This window comes from Microcaecilia unicolor, chromosome 6 (assembly GCF_901765095.1).
Source record: "Microcaecilia unicolor chromosome 6, aMicUni1.1, whole genome shotgun sequence".
Taxonomy (NCBI): domain Eukaryota; kingdom Metazoa; phylum Chordata; class Amphibia; order Gymnophiona; family Siphonopidae; genus Microcaecilia; species Microcaecilia unicolor.
The window spans coordinates 221107896-221123157 of NC_044036.1; the positions used below are offsets into that span (position 1 = coordinate 221107896).

General features: G+C 48.5%; 1 protein-coding gene across 3 annotated transcripts in view; it reads left to right on the top strand.

Moving 5' to 3' along the window:
* TOR4A (torsin family 4 member A) overlaps positions 1-15262 on the top strand; it is a 223242-nt gene that overhangs the window by 11441 nt on the left and 196539 nt on the right. For 2 of the 3 annotated variants that reach the window (XM_030207774.1, XM_030207775.1), the window contains exon 2: positions 10997-11544. The exons of the other annotated variant lie outside the window; for it this stretch is intronic. The gene's annotated coding sequence lies outside the window, so the exon portion shown is untranslated. The remainder of the gene's footprint in view (positions 1-10996; positions 11545-15262) is intronic. 3 annotated transcript variants of the gene reach the window in all.

The window sequence follows — 15262 nt, forward strand, 5'->3', positions numbered from 1 at the left end:
ACCACACACACACACATAGGAAAACCTTGCTAGCGCCCGTTTCATTTCTTTCTGAAACGGGCCTTTTTTACTAGTATTATATATTGCAATCCGCATTGATCCTTTGGTGGTTTATAGCGAAATAGAAATTGTATTGTACTGTATATTCTTCATTTTTATTGACAGAAGGGTATAGGCTGGTAAATAGTGTATTTTCTCACCCTGTTTAGCTTGATAGTACAGACAGACAGCATTTGTTCTGCCTCTAAAAAGGGTGTCCCGAGGAACTAAAGGTTTGGGTAACGCGGCTCTGTTCAGAAAGGCCACACATTCCTTATTTGTTTTAAGTAATCAGTCTTGCTTTGTGTTTTGTAGTTAAGAAACATGAAGGTGGTACCCATTAGTAGTGGATTCTGTTTTTTTAGAATCATAACAAATTGTACAGCTGTAGTAAATTCACCTGTTAATTTCAAGGGATGTGCACTCGCTATTAATGAGGGCATAGCCATAAAGAAAGTAGTTGCCTACCTGCACTTCACCTCCCTTTAGAGTATGCCTGATATGTTTATGTTCCTGGTCCTTGATGTACATCAACCACTGGCTACTGGTGGTTGAATATCTCTTGCTCTGCAAATGATAATTGTCAGCCGAAGGCAGAGCTATGGTTCTCGGTTTTAAACACATAAACCTGAACATGGCCATACACATGGAAGAGAATGTGATGTATTGAAACAGGTCTAAACAAATTTTTTAGGGTTACAGTATTGTTCAAGCCTCCCAAGATCTGTCACTGTAAGATCTTAGTATCTTGATGTATAACCTCAGCAAATCAATACACCCTGAAGTCTCTTTATATTTCTGAAATATCCTTTAATGAATAACAAACAGTTTACTCACAAATCAGAAGAGGTGCTTCTTAGCACAGAGCCTTCGTGTTTTGAAAGCTGCCTCAGTAGATGGAATCAGAGACCTGAGGAAAAGGGCAGTTCTACTACTTAAGTAGAAAAGCAGTTACACAGGCAGAGCAGCTCACAGATGGGAGATTGAAAATGCATCTCATTGACAAGATATATATGAGAATATTTATGAGGTAAAAACAGAGTTATCTCCAGTGAGTCTATGAGGACAAGTGCTGACAGAAAATAAGATGGAGACAGCCATCAAGTCAGTCAGAGAGAGCACCTGGAAAGGAGGGGGGGGGGGAGGCTCCCAGAGCCCAGAAACAAGAGGCCATGAAGACCAATGACAACAGAGCAAAGTTAGGCTGAGCAAAAAGGCCTAGGCAACAGCCAGTGTTGCCAGGTGGGCGGTTTTACCGCCCAATTGGGCGGTTTTCCGCGACCCGCCGCGGGAAATTTTTGCCCGCGGCGGGTTGCGGTTTTTTGGGCGGTTTTTAGGGCTTCCGGGCGGCTTTTTGATTTTTTTCGGCCGCGGGGGGGCGGGGTTAGTGACGTTTTTGGGCGGGGTTAGTGACGTTTTGGGCGGGGCCGATGACGTGGGAGGCGGGGCCGATGATGGGGAGGCGGGGCTGATGACGGGGAGGCGGGCCCGATGACGTGGGAGGCGGGGCCGGTGACGGCGGGGGCGGGGCCGGTGACGGCGGGGGCGGGGCCGGTAACGGCGGGGGCGGGGCCGGTGACGAGGGGGTGGGGGTGTCAGGGGCGGGGTTTGTGTTTGGGCGGGTTTTGGGCTGGTTTCTGGCCTGGATTGGGCTGGAAAAAAAATTTCTACCTGGCAACCCTGGCAACAGCACACCGTGAAAAAATACTTCCTGACATTTTTCTTGAGTCTGCCCCCCTTCAACCTCATTTTATGTCCTCTAGTTCTACTGCCTTCCCGTCTCCGGAAAAGGTTTGTTGGCGGATTAATACCTTTCAGATATTTACTACTTAACATTTCTAAAGCGCTACTAGGGTTACGCAGCGCTGTACAATTTAACAAAGAGAGACAGTCCCTGCTCAAAGAGCTTACAATCTAATAGACAAGTGAACGGTCGGTCCGATAGGGGCAGTCAAATTGGGGCAGTCTGGATTCACTGAACGGTAAGGGTTAGGTGCCGAACGCAGCATTGAAGAGGTGGGCTTTAAGCAAAGACTTGAAGACGGGCAGGGAGGGGGCTTGGCGTAAGGGCTCAGGAAGGTTGTTCCAAGCATAGGGTGAGGCGAGGCAGAATGAGCGGAGCCTGGAGTTGGCGGTGGTGGAGAAGGGTACTGAGAGGAGGGATTTATCCTGTGAACGGAGGTTACGGGTGGGAACGTAAGGGGAGATGAGGGTAGAAAGATAGTGAGGGGCAGCAGACTGAGTGCATTTGTAGGTAAGAAGGAGAAGCTTGAATTGAATGCGGTATCTGATCGGAAGCCAGTGAAGTGACTTGAGGAGAGGGGTGATATGAGTATATCGGTTCTGGCGGAATATGAGACGTGCAGCAGAGTTCTGAACAGATTGAAGGGGGATAGATGGCTAAGTGGGAGGCCGGTGAGGAGTAAGTTGCAGTAGTCAAGGCGAGAGGTAATGAGAGCGTGGACGAGAGTTCGGGTGGTGTGTTCAGAGAGGACAGGGCGAATTTTGCTGATGTTAGAGGAAGAAGCGACAGGTCTTGGCTATATGCTGGATATGCGCAGAGAAGGAGAGAGAGGAGTCAAAGTTGACTCTGAGGTTGCGGGCAGATGAGACGGGGAGGATGAGGGTGTTATCAACTGAGATACTAGAAAGTGGAGGAAGAGGAGAAGTGGGTTTTGGTGGAAAGACGATAAGCTCGGTCTTGGACATGTTCAGTTTCAGGTGGCGGTTGGACATCCAGGCAGCAATGTCGGATAAGCAGGCCGATACTTTTGCCTGGGTCTCCGCGGTGATGTCTGGTGTGGAGAGATACAGTTGGGTGTCATCAGCATAGAGATGATACTGGAAACCATGAGATGAGATCAGGGAGCCCAGGGAAGAGGTGTAGATTGAGAAGAGAAGGGGTCCAAGGACAGATCCCTGGGGAACACCAACAGATATGGGGATGGGGGTGGAGGAAGATCCATGAGAGTGAACTTTGAAGGTGCGGTGGGAGAGATAGGAGGAGAACCAGGAGAGGACAAAGCCCTGGAACCCAAATGAGGACAGTGTGGCAAGAAGTAAGTCATGATTGACAGTGTCAAAAGCGGCGGATAGATCGAGGAGGATGAGGATGGAGTAGTGGCCTCTGGATTTGGCAAGGAACAGGTCATTACAGACTTTAGAGTGCTGTTTCTGTCGAGTGAAGAGGGCGAAAACCGGATTGAAGCGGATCGAGGATGGCATGAGAGGATGGCGGTAGTTGGAGGGACAGGTAAGGTCTAATGATGGTTTTTTGAGGAGTGGCGTGACTACGGCATGCTTGAAGGTGTCGGGGACAGTTGCAGTGGAGAGAGAGAGGTTGAGGATATGACAGATGGAGGGGGTGATAGTAGGAGAGATGGTGTTAAGTAAGTTGGTGGGGAAGGGATCAGAGGAACAAGTGGTGCATTTTGAGGAGGAAAGAAGTTGGGCGGTTTCCTCCTCGGAGATATCAGGAAAGGAGGAGAAGGAGGTCTGGGTTGGTTGGTTGAGGGAGAGGGTTGAAGGGTGAAGAGGAGGAGGTGGCTTGGTAGTGAACTCAAGGTTGATCTTTTGCACCTTGTCACGGAAGTAGTCAGCCAGTGATTGAGGAGAGAGCGAGGGGGGGTGGGAGCGGAGGGCACTTTGAGGAGGGAGTTAAGGGTGGCGAAGAGATGACGAGGGTTAGAGCTGAGAGAATTAGTCAATTGGGTGTAATAGTCCTGTTTGGCAAGGAATAGTGAGGACTGGAAGGAGGATAGCATGAATTTGTAGTGAAGGAAATCTGAATGGGTGCAAGATTTCCTCCAGAGGCGTTCAGCAGATCGGGCGCAGGAGTGAAGATAACGGATGCAAGGGGTCAGCCAGTGCTGGGGATTAGTACGCCTTGTGGGACGGGAGGTGGATGGTGCAAGGGTGTCCAGAGCAGAGGAGAGAGTGGCATTGTAAGTGGAGACAGCCTCGTCGACAGACTCGGAGGACATGATGGAGGGGAGGAGATTAGAAATACTAGATGATAAGGTGGGAGGGTCAATAGCCTGGAGATTCCTGGAAGTAGTGGTTAATGTTGGGCGGGGCTGAGGGGGAGGGTGAAGAAGTGTGAAGGTGATCAGGTGATGATCAGAGAGAGGAAGAGCTGAGGCATGGAAATTGGAGGGTGCGCCGGAAGAGGAGAGGACGAGGTCAAGGCAATGGCCATCACGGTGAGTAGGGGTGGTGGAACACAGCTGGAGGTTGAAGGAGGATGTTAGAGTGAGGAACTGAGAAGTGTGAGAGTTGGACGGGTCATCAACGTGTATGTTAAAGTCTCCGAGAATGAGGGATGCAGATGAGGGTTCAAGAAAAACAGAAAGCCAGGCATCGAAGTCGGTAAGGAAGGAAGAGAGGGATTTATCAGGGGGGGCAGTAAATGACTGCCACTCTGAGTGGCAACGGGTAGAATAGACGGATGGAGTGGACTTCAAAGGATGAGAAGCAGTAAGACTGTGGTAGGAGGAGGGGTTGGAAACTACAGGAGGGCGAGAGTAGTAACCCGATGCCTACTCCGCGGCCAACTAGGCGGGGAGTGTGGGAGAAGAGATAGCCTCCATGGCAAAGAGCCGCAACTGAGGCAGAGTCATCAGGGGAGAGCCAGGTTTCCGTTAGGGCAAGCAGGTGAAGGGAATGAGAGATGAAGAGATCGTGGGTGAATGAGAGATGAAGAGATCGTGGGTGAAGAGAAGTTTGTTGCAGACCGAGTGGGCATTCCACAGTGCACATGAGAAGGGGAGGGAAGAGGGGGGGAGGAGAGGAATAGATATGAGATTGGAGACATCCCGGAAACGTTTGCATGGATAGGACGAGGACAGGTGTGGGGGACCTGGATTGGGATTGATGTCTCCTGCGGATAGCAGGAGGAGGAGCAAGAGAGTGCGGAGGAGGGTGGGGGAGGTAGGGCGACGAAGACGAGATGTGCTTAGGAGGAATGGGGATGGGTTAATGGCAGGAAGGAAGTGTTGAAGGTTGAGAGCTAGGAAGGAGGAGGGGGACAGGAGAGATGGTGAGGTGGTGAGGGACGGGGGTGAGTAGGGTATTGCAGTAGTGAGCAAGATGGGAGAGGACATGGGTGGGGAGTGAGTTCCAGTGGTAGACAGCGGTAGGGGGAGGGGAAAAAGATTAGGAAGGGACAGGGCAAGGAAGAGAATGTGTAAAGGGGCCATAAGTAGTAACTGAGGTGTTACGGGTGTATATGTAGTGACTGAGGTGTTAAGCAATAGATAAGAGCGGGAAAGCTGGACTAGAGGCTTAAAACTGGAATGGTAGGCAGCAGGCAGGTAGGCACTGCCCAGTAAGAACAAGTCACACCCACTATGTTTGAAAAATGTGTGAGAAAGGGAGGTGAAGAGCCTGAACACAGAGACAGAGCAGTTATCTGCAGGCAGATTAGGTTGCTTGGGTAGAGGGATGGGTGGGAGGGATCTAAGTCTAAAATGTAGAGACAGAGCTGCAGCACAGCCAGTTACTGTAAAAAAGGTGGATTTCTCAAGAAAAACTGGTATATAAGGCTGCCCCTCTAACAGAGAATCAGGTCACACCCACTAAGTTTGAATTTGTGGGGGAGATTCAGAGACAGAGCTGCTAAGTCTAAAATGTAGAGACAGAGCTCATCTCCTCCCTAGATACCCTTTACCTGGGGTAGGTGAGCAAAGTGCCTTTGCTAGTGTTGGCCCCCTCGATGAGCTTCTGGAACACAGCCTCTGAAATCTCTAAGGACACCTCCATCTCACTTCACTGGGATACACCGACTGTCTGGGTCTACACCCATCCTCAGCTCTTCCCTTGGCTTCACCTTTCCACCAGTAATATTCCACTGCCAAGGGTAGCAGGGATCCTCTGACATCCTTATCATTCAGTGGTTATTCAACAGTCAAGTCCCATCTGGGGTGCCATTTGTGATATCCCCCTTCTCACTCAGGGTGACCTGGTTCCCACTAAGCAAATTAAACAGGTCTTACCAACTGCATATTTCTCAGGCAACTCTTTATTCCAGCCCCTGGGCACACTTCTTCTAGCTTAATACTTTATACTTTCATAGGTCTTCACACTGAGCCTCCCCACACAGATACATGGGCTCAGTACTAACTTCAATACTTTGGGGACTTAACCCCAGGCTTTGCAGCCTGCTTCTCTCAGTACTGGGACACACAGTCCTTCCTTCTTTGAACACACAGTTCCTATAAGTACTGACACACAGTCCAACACTAATGCTTTAGGGACTTCTTACCCCAGGATTTTCAGCCTGCTTCTCTCCTTTGGACACACAGTCCACCACAAGTCCATAAGGTTAGCCAGTATCTTCCAGGGGGATCTCTCTTCTTCTGCTGCCAGCTCACTTCCTTTCACCCTCAGGTGGGGTATAAAGTGGTTAATTAGCTACACAGGACTCAGCCCATAACCTCCTACACCTGTGGACCTCCCAGGGCTCTCCCCGGTCCTAGCGACCTCCACCTATTCTCCTAGCGCCCTCTAGTGGTCTACCCCGGATAGGACAGCCTCATACTTATCACAATATATACACACACACACACAACATCTTCATGACCTGCTGCATTCTGCACAACCTGGCTCTCCAAAGAAGACTCCCCGCCACAGGAGGGCCAGCAACCACAGCAGCAGCCGCCAAACACAGAAAATGAGCAGCTCCCCTCCCCCGCCTTCTACCCACGGAGCTGACCAGGAAGCATACCATCTGGAGGTCTGCGCCAGACAAAGACTCATACAGACCAATTTTCAGTGAAGGTACATGTATCATTTATTTGTGTGCAACACTTCTTACCATCCCCCACCCCCATGACCATGCTCTTCGTGCACACCCCCAACCCTAACCCCTCCCCATCACACTCACCCCACCCAACTCCACACCTTTTCACCATCACACACACCCCTTCCAACCCTACCCCCTTTCCCCATCAAACACGCACCACTGGCAGGGAAGGACATAGGCAGGGAAGGAAGGCCGACGGGAGCTCAGCTGATCTGCCTGCTGCGTGTCAGCGATGTAAGTTCAATACCGAAGAGAGTGCTCGGGCCGTGTGGAGGGGGGTGGCGGCGGCGGCGACAGGGAAGGACATAGGCAGGGAAGGAAGGCCGACGGGAGCTCAGCTGATCTGCCTGCTGCGTGTCGACGATGTAAGTTCAATACCGAAGAGAGTGCTCGAGCCGGGTGGTGGGGGGAGCGGTAGCGGTGACCTCGGGGGGGGGAGGGGTAGCAACGTCGGGGGTTCCCTCCCTCCCCTTCGCGCAGTTTCCCTCTCTGTCCCGCCCCCCGTCATCATGTATTGACGCGGGGGCGGGACAGAGAGGGAAGTCTCTACTGCGCATTTGCAGGTGAGTACAGTCACTTGCCATTTATATGTTTGATTTTACTCGTTCCAAAAGTACAAAGACTAGGGGACACTCAAGGAAGTTACATGGACAAATAGGAGGAAAGATTTTTTCACTCAATTAACTCATTGCTGGAGGATGTGTAACAGCGGTTAGCGTATCTGGGTTGAAAAAAGGTTCGGACAAGTTCTGAAGGAAAAGTCCATAGTCTGCTATTGAGACAGACATAGGGAAGCTACTGCTTGCCCTGGGATTGTTAGCATGGAATGTTCCACCAATTTTATTTTCTGCTAGGCACTTGTGACATGGCTTGGCCAATGTTGGAAACAGAATACTGGGCTAGATGGACCATTGGTCTGACCCAGTATGGCTATTCTGATATTATGTTCTTATTACCCCCATGGTGGAACCTAGTATCAGGTAACTGTGATTTGAAGTATTCTTTCCAATGTGCATGACTTTGCATTTATCCACATCAAATTTCATCTGCCATTTAGATGTGCAGTCTTCCAGTTTCCTACGGTCTCCCTGCAATTTTTCACAGTCCACATGTGTTTTAACAACCTTGAATAGTTTTGTGTCATATGCAAATGTAATCACCTCATTCATTCCGATTTCTATATCATTTATAAATATGTTAAATTTCACCAGTCCCAGTACTAATCCCTGTGGCACGCCACTACTCACCCTCCTCCATTGAGAGAAAAAACCATTTAACCCTCTCCTCTGTTTTTTGTCCAATAATCAATTCCTAATCCACACCAGAACATTACTTCCTGTCCCATAACTCTTTAGTTTCCTCAGTAGTCTCTCATGATGAACTTTGTCAAAAACTTTCTGAAAATCTAGATACAATACATCACCTGGCTCACCTTTATCCACATATTCTTTCATACCTTCAAAGAAATGAAGCAAATTGGTGAGGCAAGACTTCCCTTGGCTGAACTCATGCTGACTCTGTCTCATTAAGCTATGTTTATTTATGTGTTCTGTAGTTTTATTCCACTATTTTACCTGGCACTGACACAGAGAGAACCGATAGCACAGCTTTCCTCTCCCAAATGTACCTGACTCCTCAGGCTGTGCTAAAGTGTTCTGAGGCCATGGATGTTCTCCTGGGGAAAAAGCAGTATAGACCATTCACTCCAGAGGGGCCAGATTCGCACTGTCCACATGTGGCAGGTTGGCCCATACTTGCACCTCATTTCTCACTTCATTTTCTCTTTCAGTCCTCCACCTCTCTATTGGCATGGTAGACCACATTATAGTGTTGGCATATTGCTGCCCACTCCCTCCTGTTTTCATATAGATGCATAGGCTTTGCCCCATGGGAGCAAACAGATTCGCATCTCGTAGGAGAAGCTGGATGCATATGTTGATTTATATTTTAGTCCTTTGCAGCTGGGGTAATGGAGATTTAGGAATGTGCGTGCTGAACTTTTTGTATTCCTGGTTGGTAAGTCTATGAGGTCTGACATGTAGACCAGGGCCTCGCCGTGGATGATTTTAGGAACCTCTTTGCTATTAGTGAACAAGCACTAACACATCAACCCTTATGTCGAATATGGTCTCTCCATAGTCGATGACCTAATGTATGTTATAATCCAATTATCACTCAGGAACCTTCATGCAATACCATAATGTATTCTTCTTTACCATGTATGTATTCGCATGGTATATATATGTACCATTAACTGTTCCATGTATGTTATGTTCCATCTATGTTACCATGTATATATGCACCTTAACATGTATGTTATGGTCCATCTGTGATACCATATATGTAAGCACCTTAACGCAACACCATTTGTAATTCTGTTACTCGGAAATGGCAACCGCCATTACGGCAAATGTAAGCCACATTGAGCCTGCAAATTGGTGGGAAAATGTGGGATACAAATGCTACAAATAATAATAATAATAATAACCAGAGTGCAAATTTTGAACGCAATACGTTCTTTAAGTGGGAGCTAGTGTAGTTTCTCTCTTAGGGGTTTGGCGTTTTCATATTTCGTTTTTCCAAATATGAGTCTGGCTGCTGTGTTTTGGGCAGTTTGGAGTTTCTTGATGATTTGTTCTTTGCATCCGGCATAGATTGCATTGCAGTAATCTAGGTGGCTTAGCACCATTGATTGTACCAGGCTACGGAATATTTCCCTTGGGAAGAAAGGTTTTACTCTTTTGAGTTCCCACATTGAATGGAACATTTTCTTTGTTGTATTTTTCGCATGGCTTTCTAGTGTAAGATTTCGGTCAATTGTAACTCCGAGAATTTTCAGGCTATCTGAAACAGGAAGGGTGTAGTCTGGGGTGTTTATAGTGGTGGGTTTGTTCGTGTTATATTGTGATGAGAGGATGAGACATTGTGTTTTTTCTGCCTTGAGTTTTAATTTAAATGCATCCGCCCATGAATTCATGATTTGGAAGCTGTGTTTGATTTCATTTGTGGTTTCTGTTAGATCATGCTTGAACGGGATGTAGATCGTAACATCATCTGCATAGATGTAAGGATTGAGGCCTTGGTTGGATAGCGATTTGGCTAGAGCTGTCATCATTAGGTTGAAAAGGGTCGGTGACAGCGGTGATCCTTGGGATACTCCGCAATCTGGTTTCCATGGTGATGATGTATTCGAATTTGATATCACTTGGTATGTTCTTGTAGTTAAGAAGCCTTTGATCCAACTAAGTACGTTTCCTCCAATCCCGAAGTATTCTAGGATGTTTAATAGTATTTTATGGTTTACCATGTCGAACGCGCTGGACATGTCGAATTGTAGGAGGAGTACACTATCGCCAGTTGCAGTTGTTTTTTTTTTAATTTGGTTAGTAGAGTGATTAGTACTGTTTCGGTGCTGTGGTTGGATCAGATTCCCAATTGTGATTCATGTAATATTGAGAATTTGTTTAAGTAGTCGGTAAGCTGCTTGGTTACCATACTTTCCATTAGTTTGACTGCCAGGGGAATCGATGCTACTGGGTGGTGGCTGGTTATGTCATTTGTTTTTTTTTCTTTGAATTAAAGAGCTGCATGGGAACGGAGTTTGCGGGACGGAAGCAGTTCTGCGGGGTTCCCGCGGGGACAGGAGCAGTTCTGCGGGGTTCATCCTGGCCAGGCAGACGGTACATAAGTACATAAGTAGTGCCATACTGGGAAAGACCAAAGGTCCATCTAGCCCAGCATCCTGTCACCGACAGTGGCCAATCCAGGTCAAGGGCACCTGGCACGCTCCCCAAACGTAAAAACATTCCAGACAAGTTATACCCTTTACACATGGAATTTCAATCCACAGTGATTCCAAGAAGTGTTTTGTTTCCTGCAGAATTTTCAGTCTATTTGATTCAAGGCTCTCGTTAATATACAATGCTACCCCTCCACCAATTCGATCCACCCTATCACTACGATATAATTTGTACCCCAGTATGACAGTGTCCCACTGGTTATCCTCCTTCCACCAGGTCTCAGAGATGCCTATTATATCTAATTTTTCATTTAGTGCAATATATTCTAACTCTCCCATCTTATTTCTTAGGCTCCTGGCATTCGCATATAGACATTTCAAACTATGTTTGTTGTTCCTATTTACATGATGCTTAGTACCTGAAGAAGCTCCTTCATCTTCGGACGACAGAACAAAGAAACGTGGAAGCACTCCTAAGGAGATCGCTGGAGCCTCCGAGAACTCGGCACCAAAGCCAGAGGAACCGTACCAACGGACCACCTCCAAATCAAGCAGCAGGGAAACGCCAAAGTGCACTAAAGGAGAACGCCAGGGCCTCCGAGAGCACGGCCCTTCAACCCACAAAATACCTCTCAGAACCACGGAATCTTATGCCCTTGGCCAACACTTGGAACACCTACTTGCAGATACTATTGCTAAGGCATCTACCTGCTCAATGCCACGCAGCTTACAGAGGTCAGCGCACAGATAATAACGTGGCGGACCATCGGATCTCACTCGCTGCCGGGCGAAACACATGGGAGGACGCCAGCTAGAACGACCAGCTCACAATTCTACACCCAACCAGCAGCACAACGTCCTTGCCCACGGAACCTCTTTACCTCCAACCAGCAGTACGGTGCCCAGAACTGTAGAGTCTCTACGCCCGGGACGTCACTCCCGAACATCTCCCGAGCATCTGACTGTGAGTAACCCATCCATCTCCAAACTGACACTAAAATGAGTACTGTCAAAATATTCCTAGCAATCTACTCCCTTTCATTGATTCACCTAACACTATCCATCCCTCTTGCAGAAAACCAACTCCATGACAGCAGTGTGCAGGACCCTGGAGCAGTTTTTAGTGGATTTAGTGCACTTCAGGCAGGTGGACCCAGGCCCACCCCCCCTTCCTGTTACACTTGTGGTGGTAAATGGGAGCCCCCAAAACCCACTGTACCCACATGTAGGTGCCGCCCTTCATCTCTAAGGGCTATGGTAGTGATGTACAGTTGTGGGTAGTGGGTTTTGGGGGGGGGGGGGGTTGGGGGGCTCAGCACCTAAGGTAAGGGAGCTATGCACCTGGGATCAATTTGTGATGTCCACTGCAGTGCCCCCTAGCGTGCCCGGTTGGTGTCCTGGCATGTGAGGGGGACCAGTGCACTACAAATGCTGGCTCCTCCCACGACCAATTGGCTTGGATTTGGCTGGGTTTGAGATGGCCGTCATTAGTTTCCATTATCAACGAAAACCAATGGCGGCCATCTCTAACGCTGGCGATCTCTAAGGGCGACCCAAATGTTGAGATTTGGCCGGCCCTGACCGTATTATCGAAACGAAAGATGGCAGGCCATCTTGTTTCGATAATACAGTCAGGAACGCCGCTTGACGGGGCCGTCCTTAGAGATGGCCGCCCTTATAGATGGCCGGCCCCGTTCGATTATGCCCCTCCAGGGCAACTGGTTAATGATGCTTGCTTTTCTCTCTCTCTCTCTCTTTTTATTCCCCCTTAATACTAAACTAGATCCTGCAGTGCCTGCTAGATTCTATCTGTTATTGTCCTCTCGGAACTTCTCAGCTAACTCCACACCTAATGATTTGAAAACCTCACACACAGGGGCCATATAGATATTCAACAAAAACATAGTAACATAGTAGATGACGGCAGAAAAAGACCTGCACAGTCCATCCAGTCTGCCCAACAAGATAAACTCATATGTGTATCCTTACTTTGATTTGTACCTGCCTTTTTCAGGGCATACTACTACTACTTAACATTTCTAGAGCGCTACTAGGGTTACGCAGCGCTGTACAAAATAAAATAAACAAAGAAGGACGGTCCCTGCTCAAATGAGCTTACAATGTAAAGAACGAAATGTCAAGTTGTGCAGTCTAGATTTCCTGGGTAGAGGTGTAGAGGCTAGGTGCCGAAGGCGACATTGAAGAGGTGGGCTTTAAGCAGAGATTTGAAGATGGGGAGGGAGGGGGCCTGACATATGGGCTCGGGGAGTTTGTTCCACGCGTGGGGTGAGGCGAGGCAGAAAGGGCGGAGCCTGGAGTTGGCGGTGGTGGAGAAGGGTACTGAAAGGAGGGATTTGTCTTGAGAGCGGAGGTTACGGGTAGGAACGTAAGGGGAGATGAGAGTTGAGAGGTTAGGAGGGGCTGCAGATCGAGTACATTTGTAGGTTAGTAGCAGAAGCTTGAATTGAATGCGGTACCTGATGGGAAGCCAATGAAGTGACTTGAGGAGAGGGGTGATGTGAGTGTATCGGTTCAAGCGGAAGATAAGACGTGCAGCAGAGTTCGAACGGACTGAAGGGGGGATAGGTGGCTAAGTGGGAGACCAGTGAGGAGTAGGTTGCAGTAGTCAAGGCGAGAGGTAACGAGAGAGTGGATGAGAGTTCGGGTGGTGTGCTGAGAGAGGAAAGGGCGGATTTTGCTAATGTTATAGAGGAAGAAGCGACAGGTCTTGGCTAACTGCTGGATGTGCGCAGAGAAGGAGAGGGAGGAGTCGAAGATGACACCGAGGTTGCGGGCAGATGAGACGGGGACGATGAGGGTGTTATCAACTGAGATAGAGAGTGGAGGTAGAGGAGAAGTGGGTTTGGGTGGGAAGACAAGAAGTTCGGTCTTGGCCATGTTCAGTTTCAGGTGGCGGTTGGACATCCAGCCAGCAATGTCGGATAAGCAGGCCGATACTTTGGCCTGGGTTTCCGCAGTGATGTCAGGTGTGGAGAGATAAAGCTGGGTGTCTTCGGCATAAAGATGATACTGGAAGCCATGAGACGAGATCAGGGAGCCCAGGGAAGAGGTGTAGATAGAGAAAAGAAGGGGTCCAAGGACAGAACCCTGAGGGACTCAACAGAGAGCGGGATAGGGGTGGAGGGAGAGCCATGAGAGTGTACTCTGAAGGTACGATGGGAGAGATAAGAGGAGAACCAGGAGAGGACAGGGCCTTGGAACCTAAAAGAGGACAGTGTGTCAAGAAGTAAGTTGTGATTGACAGTGTCAAAAGCGGCGGATAGGTCAAGGAGAATGAGGATGGAGTAATGACCTTTGGCATAGACCGTACACGTCTGCCCAGCAGTATTTCCCGCCTCCCAACCACCAGTCCCGCCTCCCATCACCGGCTCTGGCACAGACCGTATAAGTCTGCCCTCCACTGTCCTCACCAACCCCTCTTCCCCCACCTGCTCCACCACCCAATTTTGGCTAAGCTGCTGAGGATCCAATCCTACTGCACAGGATTCCTTTATGCATATCCCACGCATGTTTTAATTCCGTTAGTTTTCATCTCCACCACCTTCTGCGGGAGGGCATTCCAAGCGTCCACCACCGTCTCTGTGAAAAAATACTTCCTGACATCTTTCCTCAGTCTGCCCCCCTTCAATCTCATTTCATGTCCTCTCGTTCTACCGCCTTCCCATCTCCGGAAAAGATTTGTTTGCGGATTAATACCTTTCAAATATTTGAACGTCTGTATCATATCACCCCGTTCCTCCTTTCCTCCAGGGTATACATGTTCAGGTCAGCAAGTCTCTCTTCATACGTCTTGGAACGCAAATCCCATACCATTCTCGTAGCTTTTCTTTGCACCGCTTCCATTTTTTTAACATCCTTCGCAAGGTACGGCCTCCAAAACTGAACACAATACTCCAGATGGGGCCTCACCAACGACTTGTACAGGGGCATCAACACTTCCTTTCTTCTGCTGATCACACCTCTCTCTATACAGCCTAGCAACCTTCTCGCTACGGCCATCGCCTTGTCACACTGTTTCGTCGCCTTCAGATCCTTGGATACTATCACCCCAAGATCCCTCTCCCCCTCAGTACCTATCAGACTCTCACCGCCTAACACATAAGTCTCTCGTGGGTTTCTACTCCCTAAATGCATCACTTTGCATTTCTTCGCATTGTATTTTAATTGCCAAACCTTAGACCATTCCAATAGCTTCCTTAGATCCTTTTTCATGCTTTCCACTCCCTCCCGGGTGTCCACTCTGTTACAAATCTTAGTATCATCCGCAAATAGGCAAACTTTACCTTCTAACCCTTCGGCAATGTCACTCACAAATATATTGAACAGAATCGGCCCCAGCACCGATCCCTGAGGCACTCCACTACTCACCTTTCCCTCCTCTGAGCGAAGTCCATTTACCACCACCCTCTGGCGTCTGTCCGTCAACCAGTTCCTAATCCAGTTCACCACTTCGGGACCTATCTTCAGCCCATCGAGTTTATTTAAGAGCCTCCTGTGGGGTACTGTGTCAAAAGCTTTGCTAAAATCTAAGTAGATTACGTCTATAGCACGTTGATGATTCAATTCTCCAATAAGGCAGAACTTTATGGCATCCCTCCTACACTTTGAACAAACAGAATAAATAGGATAAATAGGAGGCAAACCACTCATACACCTTACCT